Here is an 18249-nt window from a genome sequence, read left to right on the forward strand (position 1 = left end):
GATTGGTGCCTGTCCGTTTCCTTGACAGGTGTTTCCCATAAGTACAGACTAACTTAGGTTTAAATGCGTGGCATGGGCCGGGCCACTGGGGCAGCCTCCATATTGTGGGTCCCCACCTACAAACTAACATTACCACAGGTGAGGATATTTAAGTTGGGTCTTGAAGAATATTAGAAGTTCGCCAGAAATCCAGAGGGAGAAACCGAATCCCGATTGAGGTAAGTATCATATGAAGTACCATGAAGCCATGAAAAGACAGAGGGTGTTTTCAAAACGGCAAATAGAAAACAACTTAATGTGTCTGGAACATAGAATAGGAAGAGGAAATGTCTGTAGATAAAACTGAACAAAAATGTCTGACTTCTTTGTGATGAGCCTAGTTTGCTCTGCTAGAGAGTGTAGACTGTGTCCTGTAAGCCGGGCGAAGTCGTTGACTGTTTCCGAGACGGGGAGTGGCATGAGCAGATGTGAGGACTGTTTCACTGGCAGTGACGTGAGGAATGCGCGCAGGGCATGGGAAGAGGAGAGACAAGTTCAGAGGCTGATGCAGCAGGACTAGAAGGAGATGGTGGTCCCGCAGGGCAGTGGCAGCGGGGGTGGAGACGATGCCCCGAAAGGAGGAGAAACCGAGTTTTGTGGGAATGTTTCCCAATAGCTTGTGCGGACCAGATCTTTAACTTCTAGCCACCCTCTTTGTGCCTTCCTCCGGTGAAGAGCCATGATAAGAACGTTTGGGCTTTTTTATTCATTGATTTAATTTATCTTCAAAAAATTACACAAGAAACTTGTCTTTGCTACAGCAAATTAAGCAGTTTAAAGACATGGAAAAACAGCTAATAATATTCCTTCAGCCCATTCCTTGTCCTTCTAGGAAACCAGTTTTAACAGCATGATGGATATCTTTGCCTTTCCGTCCCTTCCCTTCCCTTCCCTTCCCTTCCCTTCCCTTCCCTTCCCTTCCCTCCCCTCTTTCTTTCTTTCTTTCTTTCTTTCTTTCTTTCTTTCTTTCTTTCTTTCTTTCTTTCTTTCTTGATTTTATTGGAGAGAGAGCAAAAGAGCACAAGCGGGAAGGGAGGGGCAGGGAGAGGGAGAAGCCGACTCCCCACTGAGCAGGGAGCCTGAGGTAGGGCTCAATCCCAGGACCCCGGATCATGACCTGAGCGGAAGGCAGATGCTTAACCAACTGACCCACCCAGGCGCCCTATCTTTGCCTTCATTTTCGATATTCATGTAAAACATATAGACATATGCTTTTTGTCCTTTTTATTGAAAGCATCAGATTCATGTACACACACACACACACATTTCTTCAACTTGCTTAAATTCTCTATAAATGTCTCACTTTTACAACTCATCATGGACATCCCTTGAGGGTAATAGATAGCAATTAAACTCTTATTTTTAAGTGGCTGGATAATATTCCTTGCGTGGATGTGTCACAATGTGCAGCCATTTCCTTATTTAAAAACACGCAGCTTGTGTCTTTTTTTGTCACTAGAAACTATTAAAAAAAAGATATTTACATGTCTTTTTATTAGATTATGTAAACAATGACCACAGAAGTTAAAAAAAAAAAAGGCAACATTCTACACCCTTTCACAGCTAGAAAGGACCTTACAAATATCAGCCAACCTCCTAATTTACAGGGGAGGCATCAGAGGCACTGAAAAGTGCAGGGAAGAGCTCAGAGTCACATAAGCAGTTTGGTGGTGCCTCTGTAGCCAGAATCCAGTCCCCTGACAGCAACCTAACCCCCTACCATAGGGCAGATGCTTGTAGAGAATGGAGATGTGGGTCCCAAAATGGTGGGAGATTTGTAATCACAACACAGAATTCACATGCAGAAGAGATCTTCCTGGCCTAACTTCCATCATTAAGACAGCCCTTCTTCTACCCAAAGCCTCCTTGCCACAGGCCAGGGCAGAGGTGAGGGAGAGCTCTGAACTCACCTCAGTCTGTCCCCAGAGGCAACCAAAGAATTCACCCTTCCTCCTACTCTAAGGAAGTACCCTTCCAGCAATAGTGTGTCGTTTCCTGGTTGGCGGACAGAGGGCAGCTGCTCTTGCCTTCCTACAGCAGACCCCCTTTGACCTCTGAAACATCCTTGGAGGCCCCGTCTCACTTACTCTCCTATATGCACAGCCTCCAGGCTCCCGGGAACAGGCAGGAGAGAAAAACACTTTGGTATTCCTACCATGAAATGCTAACCAGAAGAAAACCAGTGACCTCTTTCTCTAATGATTTTCAGACCTGTCTAATCTTCAGAATCACACAGAGAACTTATTAACAATTTACAGATTACTGATCCCAAATACACAAATATATATGTATTTATATTTTTCCTTTGGAATTGCCATATCTATATATGGCAATTCCAGAGAAGAAAATATTTATTATATATTATTTAAAGTCTATTATTTAAATATCACATATGTATTCTGTAGTAGTTTTCCTTTGGAGTCCCCAGGTATTGCAATGATTAGCACACTTTTGACCTGTGGACCATGTCCAACATTGTTATTTTCTCAGTGAGAAAGTCGCGGTCTAGAAATGTTCTACAACTTGCCAGAAACCATTCAGCATGTCTGTGGCAGAGCCGGGACCACTCCCTGTCTCCTAGGTCCCAGGTCAAAATTCTTTCACCAGATTTATAAATACAGATTCCTTTTAAAACCAAGAGAGATTTATCTTTGTCAAAGTGCCACTGTGAGAGGATGTAAGGGGGAAAAAAAAAACCCAGAAACCAGACAAGTGCTCAGGTTTTCGTGGTGTTGAACAGAAGCAGTGTTTCTGAACTGAGTGATGGGGGTGCAGGAAGGTGGGCGCCCAGAGTCCGGGCGATGCGTGGGGGGGCGCGGGTCTTGGCCAGCTTGTCCTATTACAAAGACTGGCGAGTGGACAAAGCCGGTCTAATTCGTCTCCTAAGCATGTGAAAGACATTTAGAGACTGAATGATTTTCAGTCCCCCTAGGTTTGGGAATTAAAGGTAAATACGGTATGGAAAATGCTCGGGCCTGGCTTTAAAGGCTTGTGTGAAATGCTTCCCGAGGGGGGAAACGCGGGTCACTAAAAGGTTGCTTCTCACTAATGCCCTTGATTGGCTGTTGGTACGCAGCTCCCTCTGAAGTGACAATCAGCCCGAGTGACCACTGCCCTCTTGCTGCAATTATCAATGGTCCGGCAATTTCCCTCAATTTTAATCAATTTGGTTTGTGAATAGCCCTTTTCTTTGTTTGAGACAAAAGAGGCAAGTGTTCAGTCAGGATGCCTGGCTTCTCCCTGGCAGCTCTTGTTTTCTTTAGGAAGTTTGTGGAGACCCTGTCCACTTTCAGGCGCAGCAGAAGACTGGCATCTCCTTTTAGTAAAGCAAGAGCCATTCCAGGGCAGCCCAGTGTGACACTGTCCTGAGAGCCAGGGGTACAGTCGAACGCAGGCGGCAGGAGAGGGGGTTGGGGGGGAGAACTGTAGAATGAACATGGACTTAATGGTTGGGTCTGTTGGCATGCTGGTGAAAATACAGGACTCAGTTAAATTTGGATTGCAGAGAAACAACAAATTCAGGCGGGGCATGTTTGTATTTGCAGTAATTGGTTGTATGAAATCCCGTCTTAACTGGGTGTCCTCCGTTATCTATCTGTATCTGACGACCCTAGTAGGAAGAGGTGAAGAGGAGGAAGGGCGTGAGATGCAAGTCCATGAATTCAAGAGGGTGAAGGGCAAGATGGGTGACAATGACCCTGATGACAAAGCACTTTCATTCATTCGTGTATTTGTGTATTCCAAGATTCATTGATTTAGAAAAGATGTACTGAATCTTCTATTGTGATGGGAATATTAAGATAAATGAAGCAGATTAGTCTGATTGAAGATGTACAAATCCATGTGATGATATTGTATGATAAATACAACAAAACTCGGTACAACTATGGTTTCTGGTGTTTTCCATCCATCACAGTGGAGAGGTATGACCAACAACAGCTGAGATCCCAACCCAGTAAAGCCTGGGGATGTACCCATCTTTCCTGATCAGGAATCTTTCCCTTTTCATTTTCTTCTTCTCACCAAATTCAAGGTATCACTCCAGGAAGTAGCCGAGTGGGTGAAGCATGACCAGCAAACACCTATATGTTTTATTTCTAAGATAAATGGGCTTATCTGGATAAGCTTAAACTGGGTATCTAAGTACAGAAATTGGGCCATGGCCATTAATATGGTCCACAGCTGTGTAAGAGAAAAATAATATAAAGGAAGATGTGATATGTCTACTTGAAGTTCTCTCTAGATGAGAGGCCCCAAGGCATCTTATTAAAATTAATTTTTAAACTTGATCCACACCACTTTACCTGCTATTTTATTTTCTGTGAAGGGTTGTGATGCCTTTCGGATGTGGTTGCTGCTGTCTGTGATACATGCACAAGCACGCACACACACACACACACACACACACACCGCATTGCATGCACAAATACACTCTTTTTAAACCAGAGTCGGAATTACTAAAAAGCTAAAACCAATCTAATGAGAAATCAGTAAAACTGGGGTTTAAAAGCATTTGCGCAACACCCATTAGCTACTGATGGGGATGTGGAGATGTGCAAGAGACAGTCCACTTACCTTGTAAAAGGAATTCCGAGAGCGTTAGTAGAGATCAGATTGCTCCCCAGGGAGTCCTTGCTTCAGATGCTGGCCACGCCACAGCCACCTTTGTTGGATTCCCAAAAAAAATGCAAGCCACTCGCTTCAGAAGGCTCACTAGTGCCAGGTATGAACGGAGCACCCTGGCCAAGGTTGATTTACTTGGAGTGGACACCTGGCTCAAGGAGTGCCGGTTGGCCAGCATACCGTGGGTGGCATGGAAGGGCTGGTCAATGGGCCTAATAGTGATCGCCTTGACAGTCAGATTTTCTCTAGCAGAGATGTGTAGACAGCAGAGAAGGACAAATGGGAGCCTGGTAGAGTCAGGGTGAGGGGAGTCCAGGCTCAGAGGCTCCACAGGCAACCCCATTTCAGGGGAGGCACAGGTGGCCTCTGGCCAGTGTGCGGATGCCCAGGTATGCACATAATGTGTGTGAGAACGGTGCTTGCTGGGACCCAGGGGACCTTCCTACTCTTGAAGGTGTTTCCATCTCTCTGAGGCCAAGAAGTCTGTCTCCGTTCTTTCCAGAAGCCAGATTGTGGGTTACTCCTGGTTCTCAGGAGACCTGGTGGAGCTTCTCTGTATTTTTACAGCCATGAATTTTATTACCATAACTTGTTACCTGAAGTAATCCAAAGGAGGCCTGTGCTCCTTCCAAGCAAAGGATTGAACTCACAAAACCAGACTCAGCAAGAGAACTCTGTGACAAGGCAGCTTAGAAGCTGTGCTTAGCATAGAGGGAAAAGAAGCGGCGAACAGTGAAGGGGGGCTGGTTTCTGCTGGGAGAATTAGACACAGTGTCAGAAACTGGCTCTAAAGGAGGGGTCAAGAGTTTCCTAACCTAGCCTGGTTACTTCTAAGGATTTAAATAGGACCATGTGGTTGTATTAAAGCATTCCTCTACCTAGTGAGTTGAAATCAGATGTCCATACCGCAACCCACTGACACACACACACACATTTGACATTTACTGTCTCACTGTCGACATGATGAAACACTTTCATGTCTTTCCATTCACTCCTTCTTACAGGGAAAACTTATGAAGGAGAGAGAAACCTAAGAAAACAACAACCGGTCATGAAGCTTATACCTCGCCTCCTACCTGATGCACGTGTTACCTCCCAGGAAACTCACAAGAATTGGCTGGCACGGTGCTCCCTTTTTAAAGGTGAGTTAACTGAATCCGAATGGGTAAGTGATTTGCTCCAGTATCACACAAACGGTAAGGATACAAGTTTCTTTCTTTTTAATTAAAACAATGTAAAAACAAAAACAAAAAACCTCAGGATTGTCGTGTAGGACTTGTTCCCAAATTCTCCCCTGATACTCTGCTCCAAAGACCTCTGGTCACTTCTTCCCTTCATGTGGCTCAGGGCCCACCATGGCCACACTCAACCCAGTGTCAGGCTTCTCTCCAGTGACCTGGGGTTTATGGTAATTTTTACTCTCCTGACCTCATCTTAAAACTTACCTGCCCTTTGCCTCTTTCCTTAAGATTCTTGCTAAAGAATTGGTTGTGAAGTAAGCAAATCAAACACTGGGGTATTAAAGGATGATAATGGTCAAAATACAATTCCCTATTAAGACTGTATTTGCATTTGATCCTGGAGAAAATGCTTGAGAACTCAGCATATCCCTAAGTCTGGAATCCATGTTATCAGCTCAGAGGGTTTTTAAAAAATAGGTCAGCCAGATCACTAGTTAAAACCCACCAAATGGTCCTACTTACGAGTTCAGAAAGCGCTATTTGTCCTCAACTCTCCTTTGTAAATCCTGGAACCCCCAAATTCCAGACCCCAAAAGTATAATAAATGGATAAAGTTTTGTAAAGCCCATCTCATGTTGAAACTTCAAGGGCAGCACCCTTTTTAAAGTGGTGGAAATTAATATTTGTGGATTCAAATTGAAGTGAAACTATATTTGGACCAACCACAGTCCTAGACGGACTGACCAGTGTTTCTTTTCCCGATAACTACGGCCTTTTGCAGCAGTTCCTCGGTGGTGTGCGGGTACTGCCCTGTATCAGCTTGCAGGAATTGATTACTGAATTTTCAGAAATTTTGTGAGCTGGTTTACTTCACATTGAAAGCTTGTAATTGGCCGTGGTGAGAATTTATTCACCATGGAATTTGGCAAGCACTATAAATCCAGGGTTGATTGATTGACTGATCTTTATTTATTTATTTATGTACTTACTACAGAACCAGTTTTTTTTTTTTTTTTTTAATTTGACAGAGATAGAGACAGCCAGTGAGAGAGGGAACACAAGCAGGGGGAGTGGGAGAGGAAGAAGCAGGCTCATAGCAGAGGAGCCTGATGTGGGGCTCGATCCCATAACGCCGGGATCACGCCCTGAGCCGAAGGCAGACGCTTAACCGCTGTGCCACCCAGGCGCCCCAGAACCAGTTTTTAAATTGTTAATCATTTAGCAACATACCACCCTCTATCCTCTTTCTTTCCATCTCTTTCTTTTTTTTTTTTCTTCTCTTCTCCCTTCCTCCCTCCCTCCCTTCCTTTCTTCCTTCCCCTCTCTACCTTTCTCTCATTATTTTATTTTTCTTTTATTTTCTCTGTCCTCTAATATTTCTAATAGTACTGGGTGTTTTGACAGACTCCTTACAAAAAATTTAATTTCATTATCATAACAATTTTATACTATTTTAACGCAATTAAAAAAAAAAGAAACTGAGGCTCAAAGAATTTATGTAGTGCCCAAAGGACACTATCAGTAAATAGAAGTGGGATCAAAACATAAATCTTGTCTTGTTTCAAAGCTCCTATTCATTCCTGAAGCCTATACTAACACACACACACACACACAAAACAAAAACAAGCAAACAGAAGGCTTGGTTGGCAGTTTCCAAACAGACTTGCTTTTTTCCCAGGTCTTGAAAGATCTGTTGCTGGATGACAAACATGTCCTAATATCCCCACTGGACTTCTGCCCCTAAAGTAATGTATCAAGTAAAGTTAATTATGAGAATGGGAGGTGGCAACCTGCCCTGATTTTATCTGATGGTAAAAGATTCAGGTAGAAGGTTTCACTACCCATTGGAGAAGTCAAGATTTCTTAGTAGGGCAGTCCACATGAGGTTTCCTTGTCTTAGCAGAGAAAACTAAGGATAGAGGTGACTAGATACCACCCCCATTCCCTACCAACTCCTGTAGAATTTCCAACTGGACAATTTAGAAATGTCCAAGCTCTTTTCTCCCCCTCCTTTTAGTCCTGTATCTCTGGGGGTTGCTTATTTCCCTCTCTGGGCATGGGTTTTACTAAAGGAAAAGCTCCATAACTCAGCTCTTGCAACACCAAATTCTGGTGAGTCCAGGGCGGATGAGTCAGAAACATCTGGATTTAATTTCCTCGTTAACAGACATGGGATTAGAAATTAAGGGAAAAGTTTTTGGCAAATGGTATTTGGGGGAGATTGTCAAGCCCCAAACTAAATGCAAAGCCTTAAATAGAAACGGATGAATTCATTTGCTCATTCATTCAACACACATAGTCAGCAGGCGTCTCTTGTGTAGCTGGCAACATTCAATGCACTGGAAAACAGTAGTGAGCTAGGCAGGGCAAGACAAAATTGATTTGTAAATCTGGAAACAAACAGGATACTTTCAGATGGAGTTAAGTGATATGAAGAAAATAAAATGAGGTCTGTAATAGCGCCCTTCCCAAGTAGGTTATGAATAGTTCCTTAATTTCTCCAGCAATGTTTTCTAGTTTTCAGTATTCCTGTCTTGTACATCTTTTGTCCGATATCTGCCTCATATTTCCTATTTTTGATAGTATTTTCAATGGCATTTCTTTGAAATTTCAGATTTTTGTGGTATTTAGAAATGCAATTGATTTTTCATATTCATCTTGAATCCTGGAACTTTGCTAATTAACTTATTAATTATACTAGCATTTTGGCAGAGGGGGTAGGTTCTGTAGAATTTTTGATATACATAATCATGTCTTCTATGAGTAAAAACAGGTTCATTTTTCCCCCTTTCCAATATGGATATTTATTCCTTTTATGCCTTATTTCACTGGCTGGATTCTTCAGTACAATGTTGAATAGGAACAGTGGAAGCAGACATCATTGCCTTGTTCATGATTTTAGGAGGAAAGCATTCTGTTTTTCTTCATTAAGTATGATAGTAACTCTAAGTTTTTGGTATATGTTCTTTATCAAATTGATAAACTTCCTTTCTCTTTCTAGTTTTAGAAAGTTTTTATTAGGAATAGATAATACATTTTGTCAAATGCATTTTTCAGCATATATTATGATGATCATATGGTTTTTCTCTTGCAGTTAGTTAACATGGTCAGTTATGTTGATTACTTTTTGTGCACTAACTTTGAACTTGTAGGATGAGCTGCATCTGATCTTTTTTTTTTTTTTTTTTAAGATTTTATTTATTTATTTGACAGAGAGAGACAGCCAGCGAGAGAGGGAACACAAGCAGGGGGAGTAGGAGAGGAAGAAGCAGGCTCCCAGCAGAGGAGCCTGATGCGGGGCTCGATCCCAGAATGCCGGGATCACGCCCTGAGCCGAAGGCAGACGCTTAACGCTGCGCCACCCAGGCGCCCCGCATCTGATCTTTATGTATTGTTGGATTTAATTTTTTCAAATTTTATTAAGACTTTTTGCTTTTACCTTCCTGAGCAATATTGGCCCTTAGTTTTCTATTAGTGTAATTTTTTGGGGTCTGATTTGAATATCAGAGTGTTGCTGGTCTCATAGAATAAGTTGGGAAGTATTCCTTCCTCTTCAAATGTCTTTAAGAGTTTGTGTGGTTGTTGTTATATTGTTTGCTTGTTAGTTTATTTGTAGAATTCTCCAGTGAAGCCTTAACTGTGACTAGAGTTTTCTTTGTGGGAAATTTTTTTAAACACAAGTTAAATTCCTTTGATAAACATAGGGCTATTCAGGCTATCTATTTCTCCTTGAGTGAGTTTCAGTAATTGAATGTTTCCAGGAACTTGTGCACTTTATCTAAGTTGTCAAATTTATTAGCATATAGAGTTTGTAATATTTTCTCATTTTCCTTTTTATATATAAAGAATCTGTAGTTATGTTGTCTCTCTTATTCTTGACATGGGTAATTTGTCTTTACTCTTTCTTTCATGATTAGTCTAGTGATCAATTAATTTTATGGTCTTTCTCAAAGAAGTGGGTTTGGATTCATTAATTTTCTACATTCTTTTCCTATTTTCTAATCTATTGATTTAAGATGTGATTATTTTGTTTCTACTGCTTATTTTGCTGTTGTTTTTTCTCTCCCTTTTTCCAATTTTTTAAGCTCAAATTACTGATATGAAACTTATTTTGCTTTCTAATATAGGCTTCTATTTCTGCAAATTGTCCTCTAAATACTGCCCTAGCAACATCTCATATATTGAGGTATATATATATATATATATATATATATATATATATATATATATATAAAATTTTCTTTTTTCTTTTTTTTTAGTTCAAAAGGCTTTCTAATTTTCCTTTTGAGTTTTTTCACTGAATCATATCTGTTTAGAAGTTTGTTTTTTAGTACCCACACACATAGGATTTTTCTAGAGATCTTTTTAATGGTTGTTTTTTTCATTTTTATTTTACTGTGGTTTGAGAACATACTTTGTAAGACATAAGCTTTTAAACTTACTGAAATTTATATTAAGACTAAAAATGTGGTCTATTCTTTGTTATTAGATAATATAAATGAAAAATGACTAACTAGGGGCACCTGGGTGACACAGCAGTTAAGCGTCTGCCTTCGGCTCAGGGCGTGATCCTGGCGTTATGGGATCGAGCCCCACATCAGGCTCCTCTGCTATGAGCCTGCTTCTTCCTCTCCCACTCCCCCTGCTTGTATTCCCTCTCTCGCTGGCTGTCTCTATCTCTGTCGAATAAATAAATAAAATCTTTAAAAAAAAAAAAAGAAAAGAAAAATGACTAACTAAATATAGACTTAATTTCACCTACTTCTATGTTTCTTTTTTTGTTTTTCTTCCCATGATGGGTGTTACAAAATATAATATTAAATATGCATTGCTGCAAAATAAATTCAGTGCTTTGAAATAGTTGTCACATATCACAACATTTGGTTAAAACTTTCAAACAGAATATGCATTAGATAATGTTTGCTGAATTCTAATTTACTTTTAATGGTTATCTCTTTTTTTCTTATTCTAATTACTCTCTCAAATGTCTGTTAGAAACTGAGAAGGTTTACTTGGTTGATCCATAGGAGGGCACATTACTATAACCTGGCATACCTGCTTCAAGGCTAGGGTTCGCACACCCCCAGCCAGCCTGTCTTGAACTCTCCACCTCAAATTACTTATCCTAAATCATATTTAGAATTGCTTCAGATTTTACATACTCAGGAATGAGTTTCAATGCAAGTGAGATCCATATTAACAAATGACAAATAGAAGGGAAAAAAATAATGATTATCTGAGAAGAGCCATTTGTCAGAGGGAAGGCTCTTCCATGTCTCACTTTGCTTTCAAGAAATGATACTGACCCAATGATTTATTGGCTCAATTTCTTATAAATGCAAAAGATATTCAAACTCTAAGGAATTTCCAAGATCTCACTCAAGAGAACTGGTGTTAGAGAACAAAATCCTACATCATAAATGGGTATAAATGCACAATTGTACTAACGGCTTTTGACTGTGTAGAAAAGTTACTAGGCTTTTCAAACTTGAAATCTATATGGTAGAATAAGCACCATAAATAATTTTTCTAGGAAGCGCAGAACATAAAAGGAAATCCATTTTTATTGGCCAGGTTTTATGTAAAGCAATTTTCAGGTATTATGTCTTTAATCCTCACTGTAATAATTTTCTGCAGTAAATATTATTTTCCTCATTTTCAGGTGTGACAACTGAGGCACACAATGTATGAGTAGCTTATCTAAGGCCACAAAACTAGAAAGTGGCATATCTAGAAAAGCTAGATAAGACTGGCTACATGTGTCAGTAACTGTGTTAAAATCTTAAAAGATATGATTGTTTCCTCATCACATCAACCCTCTGAGGTTGATTATAGCACTTTACAGATGAGGGTAATGAAAGCATACAGAGCTCAAGCATGTTACCCAGCTTTACACAGCTAGCAAAGAGCAGTATCAGGACTCAAATCCAGGTTCATTTGGGTGTACAGTTCCTCTGACCTCCAGAATAATCAATTGTGCCAAGGAAGGGAAAGAGTCTCCCAGAGAAGTCTCATGAGAGAGCTCATGTTGAGGCCGGATCACAAGGAAAGTATAGGCAGTAGTCCCAGATTTGAAGACAGACATTTGCAGGGGAGAGAGAGTAAAGGCTGAGAGGGCTTATGGGGAAGTGGAATAAGAATGCCATTTCCAAGCTGCCCAGTTAGCCTCGAAGGCTCAATTCTCAGAGAAACTGGAGAGGCAACTAGTCCCTGGGGATTCAAACAAGAAGCTCAAACCACTAGATTGGCATTTTGACCTGGGAAGACATTGAAGAAGCTGCCACACAGTGTCCTCCCAGATGGCCAAATGATTTCTCCAATGTGCCATCAGGTAAAGACATAGCTAAGTTCTCAGACCCTTTCTGCTGAGTGAAGGAAGGTCCTACTTCTTGTTAGTCTGCATCACATTTATGTTTCCAAACTCTGGCCTCAATCTGATGTGGTTTCTAAGCCTACATTAGCCACTTAATAGCTGGATCACCTTGGACAAATTCCTTAAGCTCCCTAAGCCTCAGTTTTCTCATCTGGATAATGAGAATAAATGAACACTGATTGCAGATTAGCAGGCAGATTGGGGCAAACAGGGAGTGGGGCAAGATACAACTTTTAGAGTAGATGCTATTTAGTGACCTGTCCAATTCTAGGCATTTCTGATACTAAATTTGAAAACCTGGAGTCAAAGATATTGTTATTAGAATATTGTCTAGCACCTCTCAAAAAACTTACAGTCCCAGCAACTGTATCTAAGATAGATCCTTTGTTTGTTTGCTCTCAGAAAGGAAAAAAAGAAACGAAATCTAAATTTATTGGACACTTACTGTCAGGAAATATGCTTTCCACTTAATATTCATTGTAATTTTTAATCATGCAAGGCCACATTTTGCAAATATTCTGCATATCCTCTTGCACATGAGAGAAATAATATATAACATATATAAATATAAAGAAAATTTCCCCCAAATGTAAAGCTGACAATCTGAGCATCCAAGATTTGAACCTGCATCTGTCAAACTCTGAAATGTGTGCTCGTTACCCTGGGCTGCCATCTAAGCAGAAAGATCTGTTCTGAAAATAGACTGACTTCCTGCCATTGCCCCTGCTTGAACAGACCCTTGGTCTTAACTCGGAAGGGTCCAAAGAGGACTGGCCTTCCAGGGAAGCTGGGCATTGTTCCTTAGCATTCTGTCTACTGTTTTCTAACCTGCCACATCCTGTCACTCCAACTTCCTTCCCCTTGCTGATAACTGGGCAGACTGAGCTGCAGACCTAACTTAACACAGCACTTGCCTTTTTGTTCCATTGATACAATGATCCTTGATAGAGGAGATTTATGGCATTTCTATACTTCCGAGGAAGCACACTCCAGATGTAGAGTGAAGTTTAGTGACTCCCTCTTAAAAAACGAAACAAAACAAAAATAAATAAAACAAGGGCAGCTGAAGAGCTTCGTCCCCACCCTCTAGGGCAGACACTTAATGTCCCTCATGCTCGGGTGTAAGTGACTTCCCTTTTCCTCCCTTCTTATCGCTTTTCTTTAAAGTGTGCCTGGAAACATTGCAAAGGGGAAAGTATAAACAATGTCAGGGGTGGTGCTATATTTAAAGGAAATTTCGGCTTTGCATCCTGTCCTCCTCTTAAAAAAATAAATAAATAAATAAACTCGCAAGAAAGTCCTGTACATTTTGTAGACTTGCCTGGGTATGCTGGCTTATGTAAATTAGATAACCTGTTTAGCTTTCAAACAATCTTGGAATGGGCTTTTTGATTTTCATGTTTGAAATGAAAGACACCAAATTCCGGCTTTCTGGACTAACTTTGTATCCCTCGAACAACTATGTTTTTTTATAATTTCAGCATTTCCTCTGTAACACCCCCAAAAGGTAACATGCTAGGGTTTGAGTTAGAATGATTTTCAGAGATGGAAGGAAAGGTAGTGAGAACAAAGTGGAAACCTGTGAGTGAAATCTTCTTATACGTATGTTTTACTTGACTTTAATGATATTTTAAAAGATGTGAACCAACATTTCATTAGTTGCAGGTTTCATATTTAAAACATCTGACTTTGGGGTTCCTCTGAAAAAGTGAAAGATGGAACAACACAGGACTGTCAATCCCACCTGTAACAATTAGATGAAGGTCAGTAGCCACTGTCCCCTGGAGGACAGGTGTGTCTCTCTTACTATCCGGTCTCACTCCTCCCTCTGTGTCGCCAGCATTGAGGCCAAGGGTCAGTTGTCCTTTATGCCATTATATGGCCTTTGAACGGCTGCTGATGTTTTTAAGAAAATAACTATTTTTCTCTATCTATGTATCTATCAAAAATGGAATCATGAGAGTTGAACCAAGCTATGTGACATTTTCTTTATACCTTTAGTTTATGTTACCTGCCTTGCCCCTTGGCATTTAACTTGGTTACCCTTGATCTAGGCCAGTGCCTTTGACTAGGAGACCAGGGAAGGAGACCAGGACTCTGGGAGATAGATGGTGACTTGTCCAAGGTCAGGCACTGAGTTAGGTAATGCAAGAACAGTTCACATCTTATAACTTTAATCTTATGTGATGCTACTTGCAGGAGATGTCTTCTAGCTTTTTGGTGACATTTCCGGTTGTCCTAATGAATAGGATGATCTACTGGCATTTAGTGAATGGGGACCAGAAATGGTAGGGATGATGGGATGCACAGTGATAGTCAAGAATTGTCGTGTGTCCTACTTGAGTTTTGACTCTGTTGCCAGCCATTTATTAGTTGTAAGACCCATTCATAATTACTTGACCCTACAACCTATTTTCATTTTACATACACACATACAAGTTTATTTTAAAATGTAGGGTTTTAATGTATGCAGAATTTTCCATAATTGCAATTTTAGTGTAAATCAAGAGAGGTTGTGTATTGGTTAAGACAACAGACCCTGAAACTAGACTATATGAGGATTTGAACTTCAGCTCTACTACTTGCCAGCTGTGTAAACTTAAGAAAGTGAATTGACCTCTCTGGGACTCATTTATATATATATATATATATATATATATATATATACACATTGACCTCTCTGGGACTCATTTATATATATATATATAAATATATAATGGGGATACTAGTAGTAAGTAGTAACTATGTTATTTGGATGTCTTGAAGCTAGATAAAATAATACATATGAAGTGTTTGGAACAGTTCTTGGCACACATTAATTCTGATAGACACATTATTACTGTTATTTTGTTCAGAATTTAGAGTTGTTCACTGTTTCAGAAAATAGTGCTTGCCAATAAACCTTTCTCTAGCATTCTGCTTGTGTAGGGTTATATTCTTGGTGACTTAACATTTATGAGTGAGTATCTCATTACTTTATAATGCCTTCTAAGGTGTTTCTATGGGATGATACATGTTATTTCATTTTAAAATACTTTCCTTTTTCCCATTTATAGTAGTTTTATAATATTATGTTGTATTTTAAAAATCATGTGGGAGACTGTTACTGTATCTGTGAAATTTATTTCTGATAGCAAAGAAGCATTGCAAAAAACTTGCTCTGGAAAGAGGATATGAGTTTGATTACATTGAATATCATTGGTCTGATACTTTCTAATCATGGCCTGACTTCTAGGACTTTTAAGGGACCACTTTGATGAGTTCCCTGTCTGACTTTACAACATTTGAAGACCAGTGTTAGGTATAAACAAAATAGGCATTGTATTACTACCTTTGAGTGACTGAGTCACAGTTTTCTGGAAGTGTGACGCCTACTATTGGCCACTTCCCAAGAAGGGAAGAAGCATGTTTTGGAGAAAAGAAAAGCTTGAGAGATTTATCCCTTTGTAACCTACTACCTGGGCCTTGTGGTGTGAGGTTGAAGGAAGAGTTATCTAATATTTTATTCAGACCCCATTGTACCTGTTAATATAAGAGTCCACTTTATTCCAAGTGTGATGGCAAACTATTGGAGGGTTTTGAATAAATGATCAGAATTATGTTCTTAAAGTAATTTCTATAGGTGCTCTGAGGAACTTGAAGGAAGAGGGCAGACCAAGAGAGAAAGCAGTACCCTCAGTTAGGAGACACTGTCTTGGGTGAGAAATACAACCACCAATGCAAAGAGTGAGGGGATGAGATTTGGTCCAATTACAGATATATTTTGAAGGCTGGACCAATGGCTGTGCTGTCGGATAAGATGTGGGGTATGAATGAAAATCACCAAAGCTGACTTCTTCAGAATCAAACAACCATATAGAAGGGGGGAGCTATTGACTGAGATGGAGAACACTGGTTTGGAAGCAAGTTTGGTTATGTAGAATCAAGGGTTCCTTTCTGAACATGATACATTTCAGCAGTCCAGCCTTATCTGAGTAGAAATGCCAATGCACATTTGCATATGGGAGCCTAGACTTTCTGGAAGAGGTCGGGACTAGAAATATAGTTCTAGAATCACCAGTATATGAGCTTGGATGTCATAACTAGGGAGTGATCACAGGAGCCCACCAATGTGGAGAGGTTTGGGAATATGAGGAGGATCCAGAGGGAGAGAAAGAGGAAGAAGAGACAGAGATAGGAAAAAAAAAATGGAAGCACAATGTTCTAGAAGTCAAGTGACAAACATGTTTTAAGTGGAGGAAGTAATCAATTGTGTCAAATGCAACAGAAAGGTCAAGAAAAAAGATAATTGTAAATTGACCATTGGATTTGTCAAAAGAGCTTGTCAGCTCTTTCTTTCAGGTATTTAAAACCTGTCATTATCACATGCCCTAGAGTGAGGCTTTAAACAGTTTTGTACAGAGCACTCAGTTAGGTTTTAATCTGAGGACCTGTGTCCTTCTATTCTGAAATTTTTTCTCTTTTTATTTCATTTTTTTCTTCTATTTCACTTTCTGAAAACATTCTTTCTGGAATTTTTATTATTTGGATGTTGAGCTTCCTGGATTTCTTTTTTTTTTTTTTTTCCTTTTCTTTTTCTTCTCTTTTCTTTTTTCTTTTCTCTTTTCTTTTCTTTTCTTTTCTCTTCTCTTTTCTTTTCTTTTCTTTTCTTTTCTTTTCTTTTCTTTTCTTTCCCTTCTTTCTTATTTTATTTCCTCTCTGATTCTCCATCTGGGTGTGTTTGGTTCTACTTCTGGGACATTTGCTTGACTCTGGTTTTTAGAAAGAAAAAGCCAGGGTAGTTAGCCAGCATGGAGAAGAACCTAAGGGATTCATTTGCATCCCATACAAACCTTAAAACAATCTCTTCCAACCTTCTATCTCAGATCTGGGGTATTTTATAAGAGGATGTGCATATCCTTTGGCACTCTCTAGCAGGATTCAAAAGTTTTGAAGGAAGAAAAACATGCCTTGAGGGGAAGGAAAAGTGCCTGAGAGATCTACTTTTCTGTGGCGACAAGTTGAAGAAAACTTCCATCAATACTGTGCTAATCCCAGAGGTTCCTGTTGCTCTCCCAGGAATCTGAAGACTGCAGGGCTTGGTTCATTTCCCTGTGGGTGACTCTTCTGCTGAAAAGAAACACAGCCATGAAACAGTTATATCCCCAAATCATTAAGGCTTTGGAGTTATCACTACCCTCTTCCTGCGCATTCAGCTCTTTGACTCACGCTTTGTCAGGTTTTGTTTTTGTTTTTGTTTTTGTTTTTTGTTTTGTTTTTGCCTGGTTTAAAGTCTTGTGATTCTGTAATGTTATGGTCTCTTGAAGGGTGGAAATGTTATGATGCGAGTACATAATCTCACATAGCATCTTCCACCCTGTCCTAAGTACCATGAGATATTTAAGAACACGAGACATGATCTCTCGCACTTTCGTAAACAAAATAAACAAAGGGGGAAGGGGGAAAGGAACACATAACAGACAAAACTGTGCTCTAAATACAAGATGGCTATCTTGTTTCTTTGTGCACGCTAGTGCGGTGGGATCTGCAGAGGCTCTTCAAGTATCATGAATTTGTATTAAATTCATGTTGAATCATGTCTAGGTTTGACATGAAGTGCCACATTTGATTAGAGATACCAGCCTTCAGCACAAAATGGAGGAATAGAATTTTTTTCCCTTCTGTTTTCTATCATTCTCTAAGTACTTTAAGAATTTATGAAGGAGAGAGAGAGAGAGAGAGAGAAAGGAGGAGGAGGAGGGAGAGACCAGTGATGGGTATAAGCTGGATCAGTCAGAGAACATTTCTTTGGCTAGGTGGTAAGATTTTGCTATGAAGAGGGACTAATGAATGACATCCCAGGGGAGGAGAACAGGAAGAAGGAGCAGATACATGACTGTTTAATGCCAAGGCTTCATTAACATAACCATTAGCATCCAGGAGTTCTAACCTCTGGCCCCAGCTCCATCAGTCATTAGCTATGAGTCCTAGCACAAATCATTCCTTCATTCTCAATCAGTACTGTCACTCTTTTTTGCATTTGTGACCTAGAAG

General features: G+C 40.0%; 1 long non-coding RNA gene across 2 annotated transcripts in view; it reads left to right on the forward strand.

Annotated features, from left to right (window-relative positions):
• LOC113252729 (uncharacterized) overlaps positions 1-18249 on the forward strand; it is a 323663-nt gene that overhangs the window by 236877 nt on the left and 68537 nt on the right. For both annotated transcript variants that reach the window (XR_008957878.1, XR_003314989.4), the window contains exon 2: positions 5667-5804. This is a non-coding gene — a long non-coding RNA (uncharacterized LOC113252729). The remainder of the gene's footprint in view (positions 1-5666; positions 5805-18249) is intronic.

This window comes from Ursus arctos, unplaced genomic scaffold, assembly GCF_023065955.2.
Source record: "Ursus arctos isolate Adak ecotype North America unplaced genomic scaffold, UrsArc2.0 scaffold_6, whole genome shotgun sequence".
Taxonomy (NCBI): Eukaryota; Metazoa; Chordata; class Mammalia; order Carnivora; family Ursidae; genus Ursus; species Ursus arctos.